At 35.9% G+C, this 26,054-nt stretch overlaps 1 protein-coding gene across 6 annotated transcripts in view; it reads right to left on the bottom strand.

Moving 5' to 3' along the window:
* The window catches only part of LOC134541618 (somatostatin receptor type 5-like), a 719,278-nt gene that overhangs the window by 233,321 nt on the left and 459,903 nt on the right, over nt 1-26,054 (bottom strand). For all 6 annotated transcript variants that reach the window (XM_063385165.1, XM_063385173.1, XM_063385166.1 and 3 more), the window contains one exon: nt 16,314-16,351. The gene's annotated coding sequence lies outside the window, so the exon portion shown is untranslated. The remainder of the gene's footprint in view (nt 1-16,313; nt 16,352-26,054) is intronic.

Raw genomic sequence — 26,054 nt, 5'->3', positions numbered from 1 at the left:
GAAGATGGCGGACGCATGTGTATGAACATAAATCCATATAATGTCACTGTCTTTAAAATTAAGGAACATACCAAACGTATCGTTGTGTCAAATTAAACTTTCTGATGGTGAAACTACCCTAAAATATATTTGATGAACTAAAATGGTGTCAGTAAAAAGTCATCCTAAGTTTTATGAAACGAGAGGTTATGTTTGTTCTGGTATGTATATTTTATTTACATTAAAAATATTATATTAATTTTTAATAACTATAACTAATAAATTAGAACAAACATTCACCATATTTAACGACTTTCATTATTAATTAAATTTTATCTCATTATTTTACTACATTAAAAATAAATTTTATACACAGATTTACATTAATATTAAATACTAAGTATTTATTTAATTTTTGTTTCAATAAATTTTTAAAAAAAGTTCATTGTTTTAAATAAAAAAATAAGTATAAATTGTAACGCGCGTCAATAAGTACACTTTTTTTTTTGGGTGAAAGTATCAACACTGTCACTGACGAAATACAGCCAATATTTTTAATTTCGTAGCGATCACCCAGATGTGGAAAACCAAACATTCTAAAAAAAAATATTAATGGTGTAGTCTGTTTCAGAATTTTATTTATGTAACATAACTTACCTAATTTAATAAATATTTACAACAGAAAAAAACGATTATGCTCAAATGCTGATTATTTAGGTGTCTGATTTAATGTCAATGTATGTTAGTTTTCTCAGTCAATGTCGCAGGCAGTTAGTTAAGATATGAACAATTTAATAGTATAAATTTAAATAATTTTCATTAGACATTAACAATTTTGCCGGACGGCACTGGCTTGAAATCCCTATTCAGCTATTACAATTTCGTGTTTCATTGGTTTGGTAACTAGTGTAAATACCATTCAAATAAATTTTATAGTGTGTCAATATTCATTGCGTATTGATTAGATAGCTGAGAGAAAATTAGTATGAATGTACCTTATGATTAATTCAATACTACAGTTGCCTCGAAATGCTGATAACAATTTATGGTTACTACAACAAATCACTAGTTATTTTTAAAGAATATATGTATCCATGAAGAGTTTCTAGGACTTAACTAAGCTCAAATATCGTAAAAGTTTAATTTACGTTTAGAACCAATAGCATTTACATGTGATAACACACACGTATTCGATCCTGCTGTGAAATAAGGTCAACGTACAAGGGAGAAAAAAAAAAAGACGAGTAGAAATTTCGATGGAAACAAACAAACACCAAACAAAAAAAAAAAAAAAAAAAAAACAAGCTACTTATACTGTAGAGGAGGTTCGCTTTATTGAATGACCACGATACCCCAAACTCAATCAAAAGAAAAACCACCTCTTCAAGAAGAAAACAATGAGAACGAGTTTTTCAGTACCGGCCAGTGATGTGTAAACATATAACCTAAAGTTAAAAACAAATTCATGTGTTATAATGTTGCATAAAAAAATTCATATTGGGACACTCGGAGATAAAATTTAACTTATAATTCTATAAAATAATGCCGAGTGTGATAAATACACGAAAAATGTGTTTTAAACTACATTTATCGTCGTTAATCACACGTAGTTTTCGCATCCGCCTCTGGAGATCGCTGCCGGAGCAGTTACGTCTACTATCGAATCATTCCATTCGCAGACCGACCGTTTAGACTGAATAATAAAACGGCTCCGATAAAAGTGAAAAAAAAAAAAAGACTTGAAAAAAATACTAAACCCCGACTGATTTTCTACAGGGAATTTTTATTAAAATACTGTCCATCTTTTTAAAATCCATTAGGCAGTCAATACTAAAACGTTTCCCTTTGCCACTGTGAACTTTGGTTTGCGCCATCCGCTGCAGTTTGCAGCATTGTTGTTACACATTTCCGTTGCGTTCACAAAAAAATTACCCCTACCGAACGCCGTGTACCGAGAGATTGGATGCTTCACATATAAAAAGAGAAGTGGAACTACCGTTTGTTTTCGATGAGATTTTTTTTTCCGACGACGGTGGAGCGGCCCGGCGCCTTCAGAGACCAGAACCCAGAGGACGTTTTTCGTGCCTTTATATTTTTTTCTAAAAACCCGCGTTTTTTTTTTGTATTGAAAAATCGAAATAAGTAAACAGAACTGATAATCGGACCTCAGATATTGCTTTTCGATAACAGACACCTCTTGGATATTTTGAGCAGTTGTCAAATATCTTTTTTCTTCTTCTGAGGTTCTGCACGCCGTATGCGCGGCCGGGGGAAAGCCTTTTCACAGACGAGAGAGCCAAACGCCCGATCGTGCATCTTCGGTTTTTTTTTTTGTTCATTGTAAATAAATATGGTGGTGTTGATAAAAGGATACTAATGGTCAATTAGGTTAGGTTAGCTACATTATAAATACTTTAAAACATTGTGGACGGTTGATTTGGTAAGGATAGCTACATTAAAGATACGGAAAGCGAGCATGAACTTCGGGGAACTTCGGGTTTTGGCTCTCTCGTCTGTGAGAAGAAGACTTCCCGCGGCCAGGCAGGCGGCGCGTCACGTGGCCGTCGCCAAAGAATGCACACGCGAAGACTTGGACGTCGCGTCCGGGAGCCAGAAATCCGGCACCTGTACCGGGCTCCGCACAAGGGAGGTCTTGTGTGCCCCTTCCCCCTCCCACCAGCCCGTCCTGTTCTCTCGGTTTGAAAATAACGTCGCCCCTCGCTCGCGGTCAGAGCTACCACCTGTGCGACGGAAATACTCTCTCTTCTCCGTTCGGGATCGTTAGCGTTAAGCGCTTCCTTGCCTCCCCTCGACCCCGCTCGCATGAGCCACTCGTCACGACCACGAGATCTTTGGATCCGCTTCTTGCCAACTTCCGTGCCTGTTTTTTTTTATCATAACCTAAATAAAAAACTAAGTGTGTTTGTTTGGGAGAGTTCTGGGTTAGGGAAGTCTCTAAGGTCTTGTATTCCAAGAGACAGAAACAAGAGTTTAGGTGTTGGATATGCTACATCTGTACCCTAACCGTATCCTAGTGCACGATAGGACACGGCCAGTCCCTCGTTTTTAGGCAACGGATTCTGGTGCCCTATGTGATGCCGTCCGGTTCTGTTGCCAAAATAACGCGCATGCGCAGAGCGTTTTCGTTGATTTCGTCCAGATGTCTGAATCGCATCTTACGCCATTAACTCGTATAGGTATAGCCATTTTTATGATAATCGGGGAACGCACCAAGCGTGTTGGTGGGCCAAATGAAACTTTCTGATAGCGAAACTATTCTGGAATACATTTTGTAGACTTGAATGGTCATAACAAGAAAAAATCTTTTAAAGTGACTCAGTCATCCGTGAACACCGATTCACCGTCATGTGGTACAAAGCCCCATTATTAGAGACCGGAAAAATTCGTGAATTCATTTCGCGATAGGCTAAAATATAAATAGTTATACCTGGGTGCTGCCTCTGCTATTGGCTCACAACACACCTGGATGACTAAGGGCCAATGAGAAACACCCAACCAAAGCTTTATATGAATCACAGGCTGCTACGTTGGGACGTCTCACAAGACAGCATCCAATGAGTGGGTGACATTTGGCCGAGTGTACGTAGAACTATGGAGTTAATCCTACAGGTCATTGTACCCGCGAATTTTTCCGGTCCCTACCCATTATGTATTGAAGAGTCTCCCCATCAGCAACGAGAGCCAGAGCGAGCGCAAAGTCCTTTTTCTTATTCACGAACACAATTGTTGTTTTAGAGGTTTTTTGTTGAGGATGCATCTTCGGGAACATTGCAAGCTTCTGCAGATTACCTTCACAATGACATTTAGCTGTTTCTGAAAAGTGAATGCATAGTTTACTGATGCTCCTTAAAGTGTTTTAGGCCCCACTATTTGGATTTTTCCATATTTTCGTTTTAAAATTCTAATTTTTCTATATTTATCTCAATTTACGGCATGTCAAGGCATAAATAATTCTTCCCAGAACTTTTATACTTTGTTGCAACCACATATTTACTAATATGCTTTAATCTATACACTGTCATAAATTATAGTAAATTTACAGATTTTTCAACGAAGAATGGACCTGGAATAAACGAAGTGTAGCCTACTCCGTAATTTAAAATAACTGGATCTTCGTATAAAATACAATGCATGTTAACTTACGTAAAAATATAATCAAAGTAAATATAAAACGATAATAATATTTTAAGCTGTAAACTTAATATGTTTCTGAATGTTTGATTAGTTTACTAAAATTTACCTTTGTGATTCCTGTTAAAAGTAAGCAAACATATTAATTGTAAATTTACGAAGATATCCGTACATTTACGATGATCCCTGTATAATTTGTAATCAGTATTCTTCGTAAATTTACTGTGAATATTTTTAACAGTTTTCACATGAGCAACTACAACTGTCATGATAATCACACCAGATCACAAGTATAGACTTCAACAAGTAGCCAAAGAAACCAAAAATAAATTATCCCCGACGCTTTATTGCAAGCGGTATTAATAATTTTTAACTGCAAAATGAAGGGGCCTAATCACCCCTTAAAAATGTAAAGTGTTATTTAATCTCAAGTCTGCATTCAGCGAGAAACAAGCCCTGAAATTATATCATAACTCTTTTAACGCTAACACAACATGGTGTCATGAACCAAAAAAAATCTCTTTCGGCAATAATTTGTTTACGTTAAAACATTTTACTGTTAATCACGGTAAATATTTATTTTAGTTCAAGTTTATCATTTTAAAGTAATAAATAAATATAAAAGGGCGTAAACAGTAGTTTTCTGATTAATAAACAGACTATTGAAACCACCTCAAAGGCCACACTGCTGAGCGACTTGTTCTTTCACGAAGGACATCAGTTATTCTGTACAGATCCTTGCAACTATTAGGAAGGTAAATATAAACTGACAGTCTTAAAGTATGCTTTTGGCTAAAAGGTCACTTTAAGAGGTATTTTAGAAAACAGCCATTGATGTCGTTATGAAACTTTGTCTTGCATTTTTAAACCACAGCCAACCCGTGATTCCCTCGCTCTCATGGAGAAACAAGGCCAAGATCAATTAACTAGTGAGTGCGCAAAACAGAATTTCTCGTACATGAAAATACTGCACATTTATTGTGACACACAACATAGATAACCATGAGACAGGCATGAATATGTACTTAAAAGTGTGTATAACACGATTCTAGCGACAGTTTACTATGAGACACGGATCAAGGCGGCGCATGGCATCATGGTTCGTATCCCAGTACAGTCATTATTCTTTCGGGTGTGCTATTACATAGGTACAGATGCTTATTTCAACTTTAATTTTAATTTTTTATTTCAACTGAATATAGAAAAGGAACACATTTCTACACCACAGACTCGTAATACTTAGCTCTTTGGAACTGTATATCTATGTATTTTCTTCAGTGTCATGTTTTACGATATTTTATCTGTGTATTTTAACAGCTATTTGTTCATTATTGGTATCAAATTTGCAGTACTTTGTATGCTAGAGATGATATTGTGCTAGCTGTGATGTGTAAAACCCATCTAGCCACCAGTGAAGTAAAGCAACCGGATTGGTTGGCGCACTATTCAAATGTTATGTTAACTCCTGTTATTGGCTGGAATCATTTTAACATTATGTGATAGTGAACCAGGAGGTACAGATTCAAAAAAGGGCATTTCTACCATTATGGAGGAATGAGTAATATTAATTTTTTTGGCCCATTTTATGGCCAAATGGATATTCCAGGAATATATACGAATAAAATACGGTTTAAGTTTAAATTCGAACGAGCCTGAAACTATTTTTGACATTTAGTCTGTGCGATAGAAGTATTAGTACGAAGATATTAGATTATATAAAAATCAGTGATTCTTTTGGTAAATGGCCATAGCAATTTTGGTGTCTTCTGGGTGAGTTAAACTGTTCAGCAATCGACCTTACATAACTATCATTGACTGCCTGAATCTTAATCAGCAAGCTTTGTTCAGAAATTTAGTCTGCAATAGTTTAATAGCTAAATCCAGAGGTAAAGAACTGTCTGGAACCAAGTGAGCTATTTAACATTTCATGATTATTTTTGCCGGAATACAGAGAAATAAGAACTAATATGAAGCTCCCAAATTTATTTTAATTAATTAATGAACATTTTTTTACTAAATTCTGATCTTTTGAAATACCAAGCACCAGTGTAATTTAATAACTAGAGAAAAAATATTTTCTTGATTATATTAATGTTGAAAGTATTGTTTTTCTCAATTACAAGAATGTATATCATATTATTGTTAATACTCGTAATTCTATTCAAGACAATCATGTATTAAAATACATATTGATGGTTCGTTGTTAAGTGCGTGTGTTTATATGTTATTAATGAAAATAGATATACATATATCGATAGTTACTTACTGCAATAACATCCAGAGTTTCTAAGAGTGGATAGTATTTGACATAACTACAATAAATTACACTACATAATTCAATACTCAATCACACAACCTTCACGGGTTTCCATGGTTCCTCCAGGTGAATGCTGAGATGGTACATCTAGTGGTGGCTCTAGACTTTTAGGGCTTTGGGAATTTACTTTTTCGTGGTACTATAATTGTGGAGAAGGGAAAGGGCCCTACCTGTAGGGGGAAAGGCCTTTGGGGGATCGAATGGCCCCAGAGAGAATAAAGGGTTTCGGAAGCCCTCCCAGAGAAAATATGAAAAAATATACTCTTAAAAACCCTTGTATTAAGCCCACACGATTATTAAATATTACCATGGTTCTCTTTATCTTTCGTAATGAAATTTTTCGTAAGCGTGGCGTCGGTAATAAAAGGAACGGCGTGGGACCCTGGGCGCGCCTGGTGCCATAGTCTCCATTGGCCTCGTAGACTAGGCGTACAGTCACAACAAAAAGAAACAAACAATGTAATGATTTAATTCGGGCAGAGGAAAAAAAGCACAACCAAGACAGAGCTTCGAGACATTAGCGTTCCGGAATGAACTAACAAGGTGCAGAACGAGGTTTTGCCGGATCGAAAGAAAAAAAAGGCTCTTGATGATAACTGGGGGAAGGTAGGCGTCTTCGCTGTTGCGAGTTATCTCCGGGGAAAGCGAAGAGCGGGGCAACGAGAAGAGAGAGATAATTAGATAACTCGCGGCTAACGCTGTTGGCCTAACATTCCTTTGCCCGCTCGCTGGGTGCTGGGCCCGGTCACGAACGAGGAACGGAAGGAAGTGAAGAAGAGCCCCGCGGGGGAGGGGGGAAAGAATGTTTTAATAACTGTCCCGTGTTTTGTTCGCCGCCGGAACATCCCCCTCCCCCCTCTAACACCTTCCTGCCAAGGGAAATATGAACTGCGCAGGGAAGGGAGAAAAAGGAATCGCGCGGGTAATGATAACCTTCCCCCCCTCTCCTTCCCAAGCCTAGGTAGTTCGCGCGGCGAGCGGAAATATTTACTCTTCTGCAGCGCTCTGCCGTGTTTTAACTACCCACGCCCAGAAGTACCTGTAAAGGAACCGACAGTAGCGGTCCTATGGGAGCGGTGCTAGGGAAACCATCCCCTGACCACAATAAAATCCCTAGATTAAAAAAAATGTTAACATGTAAAAAATATATATAGTATCCAGGCACATGGGCCTAACCAACAATTGCTTGCGCAATTTCAGAGTATTGCTAAAATCTTACCATTGAAAGAAAAAAAGTGTGTGATTAAATCCAAACATGTTTAGTAAATAAATAGACACAATAGCCTGCCAGGTGAATAAAATAAAAGATTTATTTAAAAAAAAAACCGTTTAAGAAAGATATTTTTGTAAGTGGTTACGCGAAGACATTTTTAAATTTTGGTCTTGATTAAGTATCTGATTTTATAAATTATGTTTTAGAGTGTTCGAGGATATATTGGGCCTTGATGAAATCACACTAGAATCCTTTTCTTTTCATCCGGTAGACAATTAAAAAAAAATTGTTCAACACGCACCAGTTTCATTTTAATTAAGTTAATGCCATTGTTTAATCTTACACTTTCATTTAATAAGGTTAAAACTATGCTTAGAATGATAGAAATATCTCCCGTCGTTTAATGATATTATTTTACAATCACGCCTTTATTTGAAATGTAGAGTAAAGATATCACATTTCTTATCAAAAGTATTTGTTGATTTTTAAATTTGCTAAGTATTACTTAAACAAAACACCTATAATTTTTACCCCTCTTTCTTTTTCTCATAAGGATGCCAATGAATAATTTGATAAATAAGTAAATTTTGAAACATCTGTTCATCGAACAAAAACCAAGCACAACCCGTTTTATTTTATTTCACCGCAGATACGATCTCTAAAATATTTATTACAAATGCATATCTTTATTGATTTACAATTTATTTGTCAATACTGATTCAATGGCTTACATAATGTTTTTATTTTTAAATAATTTTAACCGCAATTACAACTTAAGAAATGATACTTCGGAGAATGTTTAATAAGAAAAGCTAGAGCAATGTATGTTTATTTAACATTTGTTATATCTAAAATTAAGTTTGATTTGATCAGAATGTATTTTTTTAAATGTTAAAACCATATTTACAAAATTTCACCCAGAAAAAGTATAACTTAAGCAAGTTGTAGAAACGAGTTGATAACTTTTCATCTTTATAAATCATGCCACAAATTTTATTCCGCTTGATTAGCTTCAGATATACTACATTTATAGTTAAATATTCCTTTCGGCACAGCCTACAGGAATAAGTAAATTTAGAAATACCTATTTCTTCTGGAAATGTTTTGGAAACTTCTATAAACTTTGGAACATTTTAAGAAATTAATGTACATAACATCCTATATCTTCGCCAATATAAAAAAAAATATCGATTAAACATTTTCACATATGCCATGCAACGATTATATTTTGAATGTTTTTAACTGATTTGATTTGATTAATTGATTTGATTTTTATTGCATTCAATAGAACATACATAATGGTATAGAATATGTTATAAAAATACAAATAAACATAAATACAAACACATAAACAGGTACAAAAACAGTATTAAAAACATACAAAATTAAAAAAAAATATATATAACAGCTGCACTTCCATGAATAAGCACCAATTTAGATAATATTATATATAAAAGAAAAGTAATACATTATTACAGTAAACAAAATTAAGATATCAACAATTAGAACACAATCTAACCTATATCACATAGTACAGTTCATCATAATCATATATAAAACTCACAAAAAAAAACCAGTAAAAATGTTACGAAGCTACCTTCTGTTCATAATCATCTTTATTATGTGATAAATAAATAAATAATTATTTTTTTTAATAAATTATATTGCTCCATATTTTTTAGAGCTGATGGTAATTTATTAAATAATCTAATACCAACATTTCTAACTGACTGTAAAGTTTTTCTCTTATGAACCCTTTGCAGATGAAAATCTGCATTAATTCGCGTGAAATGCTCATGAATATTAGTATTTTTTTATATATAAATTGATTAGTTTTTATAAAACAAAACTCAATGCATCCAGCATTGAATGTCTTAACGAATTTAATATTATGCCTACCAAGGTAGTTATGAAATTATTTTTTAACTTGAAACATAATTTTTCATCCCTTGCACTAACACGTGGCCATATAATTTTTTTGGTGGAATTCTTCGAATTTATAAAGCCTAGTTTTTAAATTAGCTAAAGATTTTTCTGTTAAAATTTTATTCATAGATATTCGTCAAGTAGCTTTTTATTGATACTCGAACAGACAAACAAAGAGATAAAAATTTTAAAAACTATAATTTTTGAATTCTCGATAACGTAACTTGCCATTTACAATAATTTTTCCATCATTTTATTTGTTTTATAATATTTTTCCTTGAAAAAATTTATTATAAGCATAGAAATTTTGGAAAGACCTGTTTCTGGGGGTCTGAAGGATATTGAATACCTCCCCCAGCAATCTTTTAAAACGTTTTTGCTTGGAAACACATATTTAGGCTGATGACGCTTCAGTACTTTACATAACCCGAAATTATTATATAAATATTTCCACTTATGAAAGTTACATTCTTACAATTTGTACCACTGCTTGTCATTTTATGTACTAATGCGTGTTTCAAGACACGACTACTCTTATTTTGCATAGTCAATGGCCAAAAATTTGGATATACTTGTGTTATTTTAAGCCGGTTAATGAGTGACATTATTAGTCCCTACCCTGACTTCTCCCATGTACAGACTTCACCTGGCCTTTGAGGTCGGTTCAGTCTCGATCTTTGCATGCAGCACTTGGTGGGGGTAGTTTCGAGAAAATGGAACGGAAATCGATGAACGGAAATCTGACATCAAGATGGCGCAGCAAACATTAACCCATTTATAGACACTTTCCTAAACATAAGGGGACATACCAAACGTATTGGTGTTCCAAATGAAACTCTACGATGGTAAAACTATGCTTTAACACTTAATGTTATAATTTATGGCCATAAAAGGAAACAACGTCAAATTAAAAGAAATACGCAATACAATTTCAAAAATCCTTAGTTAACATTGAGATACCGCAGCGTTCGTCACGCTATAGAGACAAGAAATTGTTAGCCTAAAAATATACGAACTCATGTTGACTAAAATAATTTCGTGGTTAAATTTGTACTGTTAAATATTAAATGTTTAATCAGCACAATATGGTTATGTTTTTTTTTAAAATATATGTCTTAATTTTTTAGTTTTGCTGGATAGTATGAAGTTGTTTTAAATATAAATAAATTTGTAACAAATAAAAATATCCCCCCCCCCCACAGATAATGGTCTACGTCATATTGGTTATACGAGAGTGGTTGAACGTCGAAGTTCCTGACCGCTGGATTGTTCGTAATGGTTGAAACGACAGAGCTCTTTTTCGCTGGCCTCCACGTTCAACTCACATAACGCCATTAGATTTTTTCCTTTGGGGCTTTATGAGAGATCGTGTCGACGTTCCGTCGGTACTTAATGATCCGCCAGAGTTGAGACACAGAATTGAAGAGGTTTTTCCTTCCATTACTCCGGACTTGTTAACCAAAGTGAGGGAAGTATTGGACTTCAGGTTGTATGTATGCCTTATAACTAGAGACCTGCAAAATTTGTGGTTTAGATGGCCTTCAGGATAGACTGCACATACCCCTGTACACTCGGTCAAATAACGCAAGTTCATTGGCTGCCGACTTGTAAGTCGTCTCAGCTGGTTTGTCTATCATTCGATCCTTCTTTGGTTGAGGGTTTATAACTGGTTGAGTTTAGTCCAGATGAACAGTAAGCCAATAGCAAAATTATCTAAGAGGTATATGTGTTTGAATTCTAGTCTATCACCGAATGAATCCGCGAATTTTGCAGGTCTCTACTTATAACTAAAGGTGCACATATTAAATTTTTTTTAAGTAAAATAAGGTTAGCTTACCCTTAATTTGATGTAAGATTTGTTGTTAATATTCTAAATTAAACTGCCATAATATTACCGCTAAAACTGGAAAATTATTTATGGACAACCTGTGTTTGTTTCTCCTTGGTAGCCGTAGTCAGTCAGGTCTGAAAATGCACGGGTATGTTGAAAAAGTTTCGTAAAATCAAAGAAAACTTTTAATACGATATTATTCAAAATCAATTGTAAGACAATAGAGTTGATTTTAGTCAAAGGAGATTTCTGAAATTTTAGTAGTGTCTTGCTAATTCACAAGACTTTCAGCAAACTAGTTACTCATCATTTTATTGCTTTTGTTAAATTTGAAGAATAATTTCGAGACAGATTTTTTTTTGTATGGTGGCTAAAGCACAACATGTTAAAAAATTAAATTGTACCTAATATAATTTATTTTTGAAATTTTTAGACATTTCAACATTAACCAAAGCTTTACTTACCTTAATACATTAATTTTACTATTCTAAAGAACTGTAATTAAGATGGTCGCTGAATTTTCAGTTATTTGACCAGCAATACTCGTCGTAATTTATTAGTGGTTTGTCGTCGATTTTTGTACATTTAGTTACTATTTCAACTGTCTCACAGGCTAGTAATATTATGTGAAATTTGAAAAAAAAAAAATTCTTACTAAGTCTTTCTAATTTTTGTCCAGCCCATGTCTCTGGGGAAACGTGCCCGTATTTTTTTTACTCAGGCCGTGAGATGATCTCAGGTTATTTAGGGATGTTCTAAACGGCAGCACGCCTTAATCGTTGGAGACCATCACAGTTGTATTTTTATTTGTTTCAGCGGGATCTTGGGACAGCTTTGGCTCCTAACCGAGTGACGTCACGGCGGAAGGCAAACGTTGGAAGTCTGTGCTACCCGTGGGAGTTTTCAGACGACGATCCTACTACAGAGTGCTTCCGTTTTGAAGTCTGTTGTCTCGTCGCGTGACTCGGATGGCTGGAAGGCGGGCAGGGACGGCTGTCGCTAATGCCTTGCTAAGTGAGTTGTTCGTCGTCAAGGACTCGGGAAGGGTCTGAAGGAGGTTGGAGGTGGTAGGAGGAGGAGGGGGGGTGGCAGCAGAGAAATCTTCCGTCGTCGGAGAGGATCAAGACGGATGCTGCTTGCTGCGTTTATCGCAAATCCTCCCTCCCCCGGTTCCAACCCTCCCTCTCCCCTCTCCTGTTCCTGTGTCTCTCACTCCCTCGCTCGCGCGACGCTCGCTTGTCGAGAGACAAGCCCCTAAACCCCCTCCCGCACCAACCACCCCCCCGAACAGGGAATAACAAATAACTAACTGCTCGGCGGGGCGGGCGCGCAGTTATCAATCACCGTTAGACGGGAAAACCCACTTCGCGAGTCTCGTCGCCGCCGCGTTGCCGCTACAGATTTATTAGCGGCGTTCCCCCTTCCCCTCCCCCGCATTTACATCCTTCCCCCTCCCCCTCTCGTCCTGACCCCGCGCAACCGGGGACCAGTTGCTGCGCCAGACGCAAGTGCACTTGGGAAGTATGGAATGACTGGGAGCAGACTTGTTTAGCTGGTATGCGCTACGAACCGATTGCAACGATTTGAATTATATTTAACTGTGTTTAAAATGTGTTTACTTTTACTGAAATATTTTTGATTAATCATTTTGAATTTTTTATTTTAATCATTACAGTGTTTTATTTTATAATCATAGTTATGACTCACCGGTAGTGTGTAACAGCCGATTCTGGCGCAGTGTACTTCTTATGGGACTATGTTGTTTGTGGTGGATACTTGTGGTGTGTTGCCAGGCGTGAGGGATCGTGGTCGTTACCACGTGTGTGTGTGTGCTAACTCCCTTTCTGTCTTGCTGTTTCATGTGATGGTCAAGTTTTTTTAGTTATTGTATCCTGTACATTAGATTGTTTAATACGAAATTCATAAATTTAATTATCTCTGTACTGTCTGTTTTTAAAAATCGCGGACAGGAATCGATCAAATTGATAATCATTCTAACCAGTTATTGTTTATTTTTTATTTTTGGAATTCACTCCTTATTTCGAGCTAAAAAATTACAGAATTTCAAGATGGTAGCCAAGACGGTATCGGAAGCTTATTGGTGGCTGGTGGATGACGAATTTAAACAGTTTTTAGGATTTTTCACCAAGTTTTAGTAAATAAGTTTTTTTATATAGTAAATATTTAGCATTTACCAAGGATAGAACCAAGGACAGTAATCGATCGAATGCCTCTTGCGTCTCTTAGGATTGTTCACCATATTTTATTAAATAAGTATTTTGGCAAAAAATAAACTTTTTGTTTAGCATCGAGAAAGTATCGAACCAAGGACGGAAAACAATTTACTCAATCAGTAAATTAAAATGTGATTTTTTAAAATGAATTTAGGACTTTTTCTGTATTTATAAGCTTAATAATTACTGTTATTCCAAATACCTGAATCCAAGATGGCCGATGTTGATTCATCTAAAATGAGCGTCAACCTCCCGATAATAGGCATCGAGTGGCGGACAAGCCCAAACATAGACGAATCGTCACGATTGGTAAGCCACGACTGAGTAAGCCACCAACCCATATTCTCATAAGAAGTGCATTGTGCCCGTATGTCCAATTATACACTACTCTCACCATGACAAGAATGTAACTCTTCAGAAACTCTCAACATGGGCAATGTTGTTAGTACTATTATAATAAATGAGTTCGTATTTGCTGTCGTTCGCCTAGTGTGAGGACAGTAAGGCGTCGAGCAGTGAAATACGGGTCATATATCTTCCAGGCGGAATACGTGTACACCTAGACACGATATTTTAAAATATTCGTTTTTTTTTCATTAATATTTGCAGCGGTATTCGCACTTCGCTATACCGTAAATAACATGTATACAGATTAATTAATTACTTAAGTAGAGAGTCTGACAGTTTAAACTCTTTGCAGATTTTTTTTACAATTGTGGAATTAAATTTGCAGCAATTTACACTATTACTTTTATTACATATTACATGTAAATGGCAGTTTCGATTCAAGTTCGGAATAAAATGAATTGCATTTTATAAACTTTCGCGTGTTATTTTCCTGTTAACTATTAAGGTCTTCCTGTTAAAAAAAGGCTAAATATTCTTAAATATTTAAAATACCGTTGATTCCAAGATAAAAAAATTTGTTTCATAAGTGTAAACATTTTGTTTTGTTTTATAAGTTAATTTTCAAAATACGATGAAGATTTTTCTTTCATTGGATGCTCGGCATTGTCAAACGCGGAGTGACAGGTATAGTGAGCAGTGCAACAGACTTCCGTGGCGATGCACGGATACATCAGCTAGTACCTAATAATAATAACTTACGACGTGATCGTCGATAACTTGATCATTGAACAACAACCACAAAGGAATTGTCTCTACTGCACAGGTTATACTTTTCTAGGTATATCAATGTTTTAATATTTTAAAGAAAGATATTTTGTAAGACAAGAAGTATCTTTTATTCTACCAAACTACAAAGAACTAATCTACAAAAGAAATAACTACGTTTTTAACTGAAGATATTTTTAAAATCTATCCTAAATTTAATTTTTGTATCATACATTCTAAAATACATTTAAGAAAGGAGGTTTTCGATTTTTTATAACAATTCATTTTTTTTATATAATTGTGTTGTGAGAGCAAGTTAAAAGTTATGAAATTCAAGGAGATCTCTGACGGGCTAATTTACAAGTATTAAAAACTTATGGGTTTATGTAACCAATTATGCATTGAGAAAATAAAGGCTGTCAGACTAATTAAAATAAATTAATTAACTGTTTCAGTGTCAAATAACAAAGTGGATTCGTAATAATTCGGAATAGTTGTTCCAACATCGTAGCCACATGATAAATACGTTAGAGCAACCACTAAGCCCGAATAAATCTCTGTCTAATCCAGTACAGTTGAAACTGCCTTGAAAATCATTATTTTCACGAACATTCATTTCATTGTAAGTCTAGTCTTTAGGCTCACTATCCTCCCTTTCCAGTTTGAGTCATATATGTTCGTACAGATTTATGTGAGCTTTGTTTAGCAGAAGATCTTAATTCTTACGAGGTAACAGGTGTGTATAATAACACAAGGTGTAGGTTTTTGCGGAAAGCTTGTTATACTCTTTCAATGAGAACACACATTGCATTTATTGAGCTTTGGATTTATAATTTGAGCATCTTTCTAATCGCAATCATGTTACCTGTCTCACCCGCTCCAGTCACGGCGTTAAGGGTGGGATTTGTCCGATACGGGTGGCAATGTCGTACACCATTTGTCATCGCCGGTCACGTTTGAGATGAAGTATGACAAAATTTCAATACTTCTCATAACAATTGTTTCAGTGTTTGAGAATGGTGTTGTACTTCCTAAGCAAATTAAAGGCAGATAATGGCAAAATACATAAATTTAAATGTGAGATTATTGTAATTAAATGGTATCCGAAAATCCATGCGCTCACTCTGTCTAAATAGTTATTTGTGATTTTGGCATATCCTTTAAGTATTATTTTATTCATGATAAAAAAAACGCATTGACTTAGTAATGAGAACATGTAGAACACGTTTTTAATTATTAAGTTTTTATTTCTTCTTTATTTTTCAGGATGGTTAAATTACAGGAGGAAACTGTAAGAACACCAACTTAAAGTTATTAGGGTAACACAGTAACTTCTTGACAGTAATAATACGAGATATTACATAAAAATAAGAGTGGTTAGTGCCGAAATTATTATTTAGTTGGTAATAACGATACAATATTTACCATTAATATGGAAATAAATAATCTTTGCTTGAACATGACAGTAAAGGTCAGAAATACAAATGGGAGTTAATATTATTAAACATCCAAGCATACGTTTTTTTAAAGATTATGGTTGGTACTTACTATTTGCTGGTTGCCAGGTTGTTGTGACTACTGTGCACCTGTAGGAAGAATAAAAATTTGTCAGCACAATGAACGATATATTTCCACTATCAGTCAGTTTATTAAAAAAAATTAATACGTCCATCACAAAGTAATTTATGTAATTTGAGTTTCAATTAATCTTTTGGAATCAACATATTATTTTTACTGGACTAAAAATTTGTGTTGGAAGTGATTACGAAATTATTTTCAATAGTTACTTTTAAGACTTGATCGTAATATCTCTCAGGAGGCTCCTCGAAACATCAGTAAATAAATGATAACTGACGTAGTACAAAGAATAAAAGAGAAAATGTTTCTACCTTATTCATTTTCGATTTTACATGAATTTTTGAAGACATAATTTTGACATCATAATAATGAGTTCCCCTATTGTGCAGGCATTCTTAATACGTGAAAAGCACTTGACACAGAAACATTGTTCTTCTTGGTATTTGTTCTAGTTTCATTACCTCTATCGGTTTGACTGACGAAAAATAAATACATATTACAAGCCTCAAAACACAGCAGATCACGTAAGGTATAATCATAAATGATACTTTTTGTTTATGCATTTGTTAGGAAAGCGAAGAAATAATGACATATTTATTTTATAAAATCGTTTTGAAAAATATTATGTTAGGCAAATCATACAAATCACTGTGCAACATGAAAAAAATTATTAAAGATACGAATTTCATAAAATCAACGTTTTATGAAGGAATTTTCCTGGAGAATATTAATGTCTTACTGAAAGAAATACACATATCTGAATCAAAACACTAGCCTATATTTACTTCTGAAATTTCAGCTGTCAATTCAGCTGTTTTGCGCAGTATGTTACTAGATATAAAATTTAATAAATACTGTAAACATATGTCGTTTAAGTTTACAAATAATTAGAAATTACATTTTTTCATACATTTCGCTTTTCATTTTAGGTCTAAATTTTTGTATGCATATTGAAATCATTAAACAGTCCCTTCTTCAATTAATATCAAGTAAAAATAAATAACTGCATAAATATAAATCCCGGATTATATTAAGTATTGTCAAACGACATTAAAATTATAGTTAAAATAGTACCTTAACGTCTGAGTTAATATTTAAGGTTTATCACAAATATATGTGTTAGCCCGTGGAAATTAACTGGGTTCCATAGAAACCTGTATTTTATCCGGGCCTAATATTAACACACACTCATATAAAACCAAACAATGAATTATTATAACAAATAAAAACCACGTCATTTAAAAAAATTAAGGCACAATATCATAAGTGTGATAAAATAACTTGCAATGCTAATTACAGTAGACACTTTTCAAATACTTTTTTTTTAAACTGACCGATTGATAAACGACCTAACGAGATGGCTGCTCATAAACGTCGGTTAGCTGCCAAAAGTTACCGAGACAAAAAGTGGCAAAAATAGTATAATATATTCTTTTTCTTAATAAATGGCAGAAGTATAACTCGGAAAAAAGCCGAAGTTAGTATCTAAATCTGACCAAATATCAATAACTAAAATATGGTTTGTACAAAAATTGGAGGAATAAACATATTTAATTTTCCCAATAATTTTTGTCTTGGTCTCTTTTGGCGGCAGAGTACCAACTAAATACATTATTGGGTCTGCTGCTAGAACATTAAACATGCCGTTAAAAATCATGAAACATGTGACCTTATTGCGGTGGTCTTGCGTGCGTGGTTCAATAACGAAACAATAGTTTACTACAGCTGCTACAATATTGGATGAGTAAGACCCTGTTCGTGGAGAGACTTGGATAATGGTATTGATTTTTTCGTAAGGGCAGCTCTGTAATTTTAGTTAATGAGGCCTGAAATCTTAATGACTGATTGATTTGGGCTTTGTTACACAAACTCAGCACATGTGTTAAACTGTAAAAAAAAAATAGTTTGTACTTCGGAACTCATTTGCCGATGATATCACTTGTACAATTGAAAGGCAAAACTTTGTACTATTAGCAGTTTTACAAAACCCTGTTCCTTGCAGTTTTACAAGCAATATCGTTGGCAACTGGGTTTCCAAGGATAATCCTTGTAACAAGTACAAATAATTTTTACAGTGTAGAATTTCTACTGGACACCGTGCGACTGGAAACTGGAAGATGAAACTACATCTGTATGTTTGCCAAGGATATAAAGTTGTTTGTGGATCACATTATTGTTTATACAGCACCTTGGCATATACAGCATTCCTGAGGTAAAATATTTCTCATTATGATCGAAGCCAAATAAACCACGAGAAAAATCTATGATTCGAAGTCAAGAATGTTAAATTTCGCTATTGTAGTGCGAGGCCTGTCCCGCCTAAACCCTGCACTCACTGCAAGAAAAACTATTTCCCAAAGTTCCAACACTTACGGTAAAATTTTCTTGCCCACACCAAAACAGAAGGAAAATAACCTCAGTCCAAAACTTCGAAGGGTGGTAGAACATTAATAAAAAAGATAAAATATCTTTGTTTTCATTAAAATTCACTTTCACTTGTAATACAACACTACTGGTAAAGAGTGACAGAAATCCAAGGTTTTAATATCCACTAGGTTGAAAATTATTTACGCGTAGAAAATAAACTGCTATACAAATATGAAAATAAATTTAAAAAAAAATAATACATTTTTCTCATTGAAAGCTAAAGATTTAATAAAAAAAATTGGTTTTCTGTAAAGTCGGTTTACGGACGATAGTTTAACGTGACAACGTCATAACTAAACATTGATGAAATGATTGCATACTTTTATGAATAAAATTGAATCATTTTTATTGAATTATCACTATTTTGTATGGATACAAAGGAGTGAAATGAAATCTACATTTAATTGATAAATTTAATTTTATTTGCACTCAATAATTCAAATATGTTTATTACTTTAACAAAGAGATTATTTTAACTATAACTTTTATACATGTTTGCTATTTAACTTCTTCCAATCTGTGTTATTATGTTTAGGATAGGACGATGATAGGAAAAGTAGGAAACGAATGGGAGTGTTTCAAGTTTAATGTGCCTCGAAAAAGTCAAATCGATGGTTGTTCCAATCGAGTGGAAGAGAGATAGATGCTGCGCAAGCGTACAATGAGCGTAACGGGACACAGCGTAACGGGATAATGTGCGTAACGGGACACTTTTTCGTGCGTGCAGCAGGCGTTCATCGATTTATTAGACGTCGCGTCAAAAATGCGTGAAATTTTTGCCAAACCAAATACAGTAAAATTTTAAAAACACTTTAATCTGTGATGATATTTTTATGATATACACGAAAATTACACTTTGGTTAAATTTCTATTGCAAAATGCGTAAAGTTTACTAAAAATTGATGTCTTATTAAAGTTACATTAGTGGTATATTTACACTTTCAACATACAGTGTAACATGTTAATAATTTTACTGACTATCATGGCTAAGGCATTTAAAATGCAAATTGAGTCTTACATACTTATGAAAAAAAATTAAAATGTATATTGTGGTATAAAATTTCTGTAATATAGAAACTTTAAATTCTTTCATGTTCCAGGATACTTGTGGTCAAATAGCACGTAAAAAATCTTGGAGCTAGAGCGACCCAGTGATTCAAACCCGGTGATTCAATATATATCCTCCGCTCCTTGCGTCGAGGAAGCGAAGAGGATGTTCGACAAACCACTCATCGTGTTTCCTTTGACGAAAAATTCTATTAGGACGGCAGCGGGAGGGATGACGGCGGGGGGAGGGGGGTTTGAAAAGAGCAGCCGGGGCAATAAGACGGCGATATTACATTTCAGCTGCGTTTCGGCGTTTCAGTTGTCCAATCACGGGAAGTGTTGCACGCAGGGCTCGGCACTACGATAAAGGGGGAGGGGGGGGGGGGCGCACAAATAACAAACCTTGCGTCAAGCGAGGAGGGAAGAGGACGTAAGAGAGAAAAAAAAACTAAAAAGCGATAAAGGTGGGAAGAAAACCAAAAGCTAGAATCTTCATTAATTGATTTAATACAATTAATTTCTTTGACATACGCCATTGCAGTATTGCACTCTGTCATGGGAGAAAAAATATTCATAAATGCAAAAATAAAAAAATAAAAATGAAAACATATACCCACAGAAAACAAGCTTAAATCAGCTGACGTCGAAAAGGTAAACACAACGATGGACGTAAACAGGAATTGTTGACACAACGACGAAAGCACAGACGAACACATTAAAACTTGAAATATCAGACAGCACAAGAGTTTCACGGAAGGAATTTAGTCACGTGATAAATAATAACAACGACGGGACAGTTTCAACAATAAAAGTAAATGCAGACATACAACAAAACCCGGGTAACGCAGCAAATATACGAACACAGCGATGGAGATCAACAGATATTGTGGACAACACAACTAAGGCAACACCGACGAAAACAGTAGATTTCCTATGATAAAACAGTTGCAACGTATCGGGAATTGGCCTCTGTTCTCGTCGTTAGGCACAAACAAATTGACTTCGGACACTGAAAAACAGTGCGTTTAAATACTTTAGACCTCATCCCTACGTATCTTCATCCATCCTCCACTCGGACCGTAACCGTTTTGCTGCCAACGTATTCTAAATGGTAAATTATATTTCCAGGGTGAGAATTGGGATTGTCAGCGTCCGACATCTTGGTTTGTAACGTTTTGGCCGCCATCTTGGATGACCTTTTACCCCGTCCGCCTTCTTAGATTACACAAAATGAATTATGACGACATAGTCTCCTATTTTCTTTCTATGACTTTCCGCCACATAATATTATATTTTATTTTGAAAATCCTTAATTACTATCCAAAATTTTGAAAAAAAAATTGGTTGTCTGTAAAGTCGGTTTACGGACGATAGTTTAACAACGTCATAACAAAACATTGATGAAATGATTGCATACTTTTATGAATAAAATTGAATCATTTTTATTGAATTATCACTATTTTGTATGGATACAAAGAAGGAGTGAAATTAAATCTACAATTTAATTGAGAAATTTACTTTTATTTGCACTCATTAATTCAAATATGTTTATTACTTTAACGAACAGATTATTTTAACTATAACATTTATACGTTTGCTATTTAACTTCTTCCAATCTGTGTTATTCTGTTAAGGATAGGACGATGGTAGGAAAAGTAGGAAACGAATGGGAGTGTTTCAAGTTTAATGTGCCTCGAAAAAGTCAAATCGATGGTTGTTCCAATCGAGTGGAAGAGAGATAGATGCGGCGAAAGCTTACAATGAGCGTAACGGGACACAGGGAAACGGGTCAATGTGCGTAACGGGACACTTTTTCGTGCGTGCAGCCGGCGTTCATCGATTTATTAGACGTTGTCACGTCAAAAAAATTAAAAATAGTATTATATGTATATAAATGTAATAACCACTTGCGAGTGCACAGAGGTTGAGTAGGAAGATCATTCTCCTCCCGCGAAGGCTAACGGTGTTCGACTACCGGCGGGATAAAACCTGGGGTTTACTTGCGAGTGGGAAACGTGTCGGACGTTACCATGGGCTGGTGTATTTTTCTCGAAATGCTTCCGTTTCCCATACCGAATGCATTCTGTAGCCTCTCCACCAATCACCGTTCAACCTGTCATCCGTCTCTTATGACCTCAGTAACGTTGTAGGTACGTTAAAACAATTATTCTTTTATTCGTGCAATTATTTGCATTGAGCCGTACACAGATAATATACGAAACGAGTCTACGTTGAACGCAGACATGTAAAACTATGTATCAGGTTTATTTGTGCCCATATTCAAGTATGACTACCTGAAAGTGACATTTTAAGGGTATAAAATTAAGTTTTGGTCATGTGCTCCTGGTTTAGTCATGGAACTAAATGACATGTTCTTTTATAAAAAAATTTGCTAAGAGGTGTAGTAGGTTTTTAAAAGTATTTGAAGTGGACGTTTTACAACAAAAAAACTGTAGCATTTTTCAAGCACCAGGTTTGTAAATGTCATAACACCAGCCACCAGACTCTTGTAGCATAATTCATCCCCTTGCACATGACGCTTGCAAAAAGGTTTGAAGTCGCTGATTGTAAACCGTCCAATGCTTGAAATATTTCGCGTAAATTGTTTTCGTGAAAAGTTCCAATTTTATGTCTCTGTTGTGCAATTTGATGTAATGTACCGTAACTATAAATAAAAAAAAAGTGTTTTTAATCAATTACATCTGCTGCCTCCAAATAAACAAAGAAGGTTCAGTAGTAAAAGTCAGACTTTCACATGTTTATATTTGTAGAATTACGAGACAGGTAAAAAAAGACGCCGACCTTAACATAGGACTTTACTCAAACATTTAACTAACAACGTGTGTTACACGGTGTTTCATGCAGCGCCCGTGTGTAACGAAAAGCTTGGACAAAACCTTAAACGTATATTCGTTTTCCTGACACCAAGAACACGCAGATTCCTTACACAGCTGTTAGCGCGACTTTACGGCACAGAAAACGGGGTGTATAAACTTTCCGGAAAATTTATACGCGTAGGGCATGCGTATCGTTTCCCAAGAAATGTGATATTTAAGTTAAAAAAAAAAAGAGAGAAAGGGAAAATACCTTCCGCACCCGGGTGTTAGCTGGGCGTTGCCAAGTAAGAAGGCTTCTATGCCACAGCAATTTCGACTCCACTCCCTCCTGCAGGATTATCCCTGGCGTCCTAAATAACGCAAACTGTCGCGGGGGAAGATAATCACCACGACGCTCTGAAAAGATGGGGGGAGAGGAGAGGAAGAGAGAGAAACAGAGAGAGAGAGAGAGAGAGAGAAACAGAGAGCGAGAGTTTGGAGAAGAAACGCTTTGGGAAGAGATAAAAAAAGTTGGCATCGTGAAAAGGCGGAAAATCCGACGTTTTGGAAACACAAGGAGGCTTTACATAATATTTCTTCTCCGCCCTTTTTCCACCCCCTTTTTCATCCTTCCGCCGCTATTTCTCTGTTTTACGATCGTCGTTTCTCAACGCGGGAAGAATTAGCCCTTTCGCAAAATCCGGACGCTACCTATGAAAGGCCGACTGAAGATCTGCGTGCATCACACACATCCGTACACACGCAAAAATATGCATCCGAATAAATAGTCCGCGAAGATTCCAACACTCGTGGAAGCACCGCGTGTGACCGTATATTCTGAAAGAAAGATGAAAAGAACGAAGAAGAGAGACAGAGAGAAACAAGCGATACTAGATGGGAAGAACGCAGCAGAAGATGAGAGGCACGGCCAGACGAAGCAAACCCGGGTTGATGCTTCATGAATTATTTCGCAGAGGGAGGGAGGAGTTAAAATATGCGCTTGAAAATTCCCCCCGACCACCCCCTACACCCCTTTCTACCCCATCGCAGACTCGGACTTGTCTCTAGGCAACAGCCCGGCTGATTTATGTTTGCGCTAGCACGAAGGATAGTCGCCGTGGGTGAAGGAGGGGGGGGGGGGGAAGGTGTTACTTGACGTGAGTTGCTAGCTTCGCGACTTAGACCGAGGAGGAGACAAAATTCAGGGGGGGGGGAGGGGGCATGTTTATTTTCTCTCGGCGCACGACAGTTTTTGGCGGGAATATGGTAAACAGCGAATGGCAAAAAGGAGAGTTTATTTTTGGTGCTCCGGATTTGGGGGAAGGAGGAATGAACAGGAAACGGTGCCGGGGGCACGTAGATAATTTACGGAAGGAATGGAAGCATGGAATGGTGGGTGCAAAGGGAGGGAAGGGGGGAATATAATGTCGCGAGTCTGATAATTGCATATTCAAATTGGATGCAGTGTTTCGATGGTCCCTAGCGAGCTACAGAAAAAAAAAAAAAAAAAAAAACAACGTGAAGCGCGTTCCCCCTACCGGATTACAATACGTCCTTTGTGAAAACGCAACGACCCTGGCATTTCCGTTGCACGCAGCGGTGATAACTGGCTGACCCATTTGTGGTCGTTTGAACGTCACTGCATTTTTTTAAACTCCTGTTTTGAAATTCTCATTCTTCCGGAGAGTTGTCCTTGATAGCGGAGTTGTAACGACCATTACAAAGGTGCGCCGCGGGGTGGTCGAGGTGTGTCCAGTACACTGTAATTATAATTATTTTTTTGTAAACTGAACTGTAATATTTACGCAAAATTAAATAAATTTGTAAATTTTTCTACATTTTTATGAAAATAACTGTGTCACTAAAAAATAGAGTTAGCAGTAATACTGGGTTTGGATTCTTACCCGGGAATTTATGGTCTGTGTAAAATTTACTATATATTTCTTCTAGTATTACGAACTATTTTTTTGGCAGCTAGTTTTAGAAGGAATATTTTGTAAATGTACCAGAAATTTTATTTCTGGGCCAGTCATTATGTTTGACAAATGACAATAATATCTTTGAGCGCGGTTTTCAAATCCTGTAGTCATAATGTATTTAAGTAGAGAGCGAATCAATATCTACCGTGCAACAAACGTGACACAGCCATTGACTAATCAGCAGCAAAGTTAGGTGCCGAAGAAGAAAACGGCTGAAAACGAACATTTGTTTCCACGTAAACGCAACCATAAACCATTCAACCTCAACGTCAACACTGATTTTAAAAATAACTTCTTTTTTTATATAACATTGGCGTTTCATAACAAACACCACACAACCTATCAGGTTTACGTTGTGTGATGCGGGCTTATTCATTGCATTACATACCAAAATTTTACACTCGACTCGCAGGCGATGATAATTCCTGTCTAGGGAGAAATGTCGCTTAGTCAGCGATGAGGTATTTACAGGCGATGCGTTCGGTACTCTTGTTTGGCTATCCCTGAGAAATCAATAATACCGTCTTGCTAAACATAATTATAGTTATGTTTTAAAAAGGGGAGGCATTTTCCTTAAAAATTAATACTTTTAGAGTATTTATCACGCTTGGAGATATTAAAAAAATTCTTCGTTAAATTTCGTTGCGGAGTTTCGTAATATACATAAGTTAATTTGCAACATGAAAACACATGAGTTTAGGCGTTACCGAGGTTAGATGTATACCTACACATCACTGGCTAATACAAAGTCTCGTATAATTTTATTTATTTTTGTGAATAATTAATTAACTTTTAAAATTTATGTAATATTTAGTTCACGTTGATGATTGTAGCATAACTGTATACGTTTTCTCTGACATTTTAAATTTAAAGAAACATCATTTGTTTTTTTACTGATAAATTACTTTACTTTCGACATCATATTGTATATTATACTAGTTATTTTAATTTAAAAACTAACAGTGTACGGACAATATATTGTTCAGGCAAACTAACTTTTCACCTCGGTATGATTTCTACGAGAAGTGAAACCGCAATTCTTTAATAATTTAATTACGAAACAAGACTTTTGCTTTGTGAAGAATTTGTTTTTGGTGGTATTGGAGCAAAACGCAGCATGATTCTAGGATGTGACATTTCCACTTTCTCATGCTTCCTTCACGCGCCAGCCTCTGGAGTGAACACGGCCCGTTCTTCTCGTCAGTTAAGCCCGTGGACTGGTTACCTCCTGGGCGAGGGGGAGGGGAGGGGGGTGAGGAGGGTCTGGTGGGCCAACCGGCGCCCCGCGCAGCTAACTTGGAGCACCGCACCAGATGCTGCGGTCATCTGCGAGGGAAGAAGGCTGTTTTCTCCGTGCGCGCGAGCTAACGAACAGCCTCCCTAACGAGCCCAGGAGACCGTCCGCTACAAATGGCGCCGTGCAAACCTCCCCCCCCCCCCCC

The sequence above is a fragment of the Bacillus rossius genome (genome assembly GCF_032445375.1).
Source record: "Bacillus rossius redtenbacheri isolate Brsri chromosome 4 unlocalized genomic scaffold, Brsri_v3 Brsri_v3_scf4_1, whole genome shotgun sequence".
Taxonomy (NCBI): Eukaryota; Metazoa; Arthropoda; class Insecta; order Phasmatodea; family Bacillidae; genus Bacillus; species Bacillus rossius.
The sequence above is the reverse complement of the archived record's forward strand: the minus strand, read 5'-3'. Positions and strand labels throughout refer to the sequence as shown.